General features: G+C 32.6%; 1 non-coding gene across 1 annotated transcript; it reads left to right on the top strand.

Annotated features, from left to right (window-relative positions):
* The first annotated feature begins 914 nt into the window (after positions 1-914).
* Positions 915-1,020, top strand: LOC144455252 (U6 spliceosomal RNA). The gene has a single exon (XR_013483971.1). It is a non-coding gene; the product is annotated as a U6 spliceosomal RNA (small nuclear RNA).
* Positions 1,021-2,327: the final 1,307 nt, after the last annotated feature.

The raw sequence follows: 2,327 nt of genomic DNA, 5'->3' as shown, positions 1-2,327 counted from the left end.
TATTAGTTAAATTTCATTTAAAAATCAACCAACTCAGATTCATGAGTAAATTCTGTAAGATATTTAAAGGATGAATACAGCTATTGTTATGTAAACTGTGTTTTTTTTTTAAGGCAATTGGGGTTAAGTGGCTTGGCCAAGGTCACACAATTAGTAAGTGTCAAGTGTTTGGTCTGAGGCTGGATTTGAATTCAGGTCCTCCTGACTTCAGGGCCAGTGCTCTATCCACTGTGTCACCTAGCTGCCCCAAACTGTTTTTTTTTTTAAATCAAAAGATGGTACTCTAACCAATTTTTCTCTGAGACAAATGTGGTCCTGTTTCCCAAACTAGGAGAATAAGACAGATAAAAAGAACTACAGATCATTGTTACTAAAGAATACCAACAAAAAAATTAAATAAAATGCTGGTAAAGAACTCAAAGTAATTTATAATAATAATAATTCCTTTCATGTTGGATTCATGCCAGATTTTAAAAGATGTAGGAAATATTAGTAAAACAATTATCATCATTAATATATCAGTGCAGCAATTTTTCAGCAATAAAGGATGACTTAAGAAATTGGAGAAATATTCAATATTTGTGGTTAGATCAAGATAATACACATGTCAATAATTTTCAAATGCATCTGTAAGTTTAATGCTTTGCTAATCAAATATCAATGGCACATTTCACAGCCTTTAAAAATATAATTACAACATTCATGTAGAATAACAAAAGATCAAGGATATCATCTAAATTTATGAAAAAGAAAAAAAGTCCTAAATCTCAAATTATATTGTTAATCATTATAAATTCCAGTCGACATTGCGTAAAACCTAGAAAGATGGCTCGGCAGAATGGATTAGATGAAACAGAAGCAGATGTATATAGAAGTTTAGTGTTTAATAAATAGGATCACAAAACAGTGAGGAAGTGCTGGGTTTGGCAGCACATATACTAAAATTGGAATGATACAGAGAAGATTAGCATGGCCCCTGGCAAGGATGACATGCACATTTATGAAGCATTTCATATTTTTCAAATTAGGAGAGGAAGGAGTAGCTTGCTTGCCAGATCTATGGAGAAGTTAAGAATGCATGACCAAACAAGAGATACAGAACATTATGAAATGCAAAGTGGATAATTTTTATTACATTAAACAAAAAAAGTTTTTGCACAAGCAAAACCAATTCAACCAAGATCAGAAGGAAAGCAGAAAGATGGGAAATAGTTTTTACAGTAAATGTTTCTGATAAAGGCCTAATTTCTGAAATATATAGAGACTTGAGTCAAATTTATAAGAATACAAGTCATTCCCCAGTTGATAAATGGTCAAAGTATATAAACAAGCAGTTTTCAGATAAAGACATTAAAGCAATCTATAGTCATTGGTAAAATGTTCTAAATCACTATTTATTAGAGAAATGAAAATTAAAACAACTCTGTGTGCCATCTCATACCTATCATGTTGGCTAATATAACAGAAAAGGAAAGTGATAAATGTTGGAAAACATGTAGGAAAAATGAGACACTAATACATTGTTAGTGGAATTGTGAACTGACCCAACCATTCTGGAGGAAAATTTGGAACTATACCCAAAGGGCAATCAAACTGTGCATGCCTTTTGATACAGCAATACCACTACTAGGTCTGTATCCCAAAGAGATCATAAAAAAGGAAAAAGGACCTACATGCACAAAAATATATATAGCAGCTCTTTTTGTGGTGGTGAAGTATTGGAAATTGAGGGGATGCCTATCAGTTGGGGAATGGCTGAACAAGTTGTAGTATATGAATGTAATGGAATACTATTTTGCTATAAGAAATGATGAGCAGGCTGATTTCAGAAAAACCTGGAAAGATTTACACAATCTGATGCAAAGTGAAGTGAGCAGAACCTGGAGGACGTTGGGCACAGTAATAGCAATATTATATGATGATCAACTCTGAATGACTTGGCTATTCTGATCAAGACAATGATCCAAGATAATCCCAAGACTCATGACAGAAAATGCTATCAATATCCAGAGAAAAAACTATGGAGTTTGGATACAGATGAAAGCATTCTATCGCCCTTTTTTTTCATTTTTCATGGCTTTTCTCTTTTGTTCTGCTTCTTCTTTTACAACATGACTAATGTGAAAATATGTTTACATGATTGCACATGTATAACCCATGATTGATTGCTTGCCATCTTGGTGAGGTGTGATGAAAGGGAAGGAGAGAGAAAAGAATTGGAACTCAAATTCTTATAAAAATGAATGTTGGAAACTATCTACATGTAATTGGAAAAAAGAAAATACTATTTACTTAAAAAAAACACTGAGGAAAGTATTCCTATTAAT

The sequence above is a fragment of the Phascolarctos cinereus genome, unplaced genomic scaffold, assembly GCF_003287225.1.
Source record: "Phascolarctos cinereus isolate Bilbo 61053 unplaced genomic scaffold, phaCin_HiC Scaffold_1;HRSCAF=81, whole genome shotgun sequence".
Lineage (NCBI taxonomy): Eukaryota > Metazoa > Chordata > Mammalia > Diprotodontia > Phascolarctidae > Phascolarctos > Phascolarctos cinereus.
The sequence above is the reverse complement of the archived record's forward strand: the minus strand, read 5'-3'. Positions and strand labels throughout refer to the sequence as shown.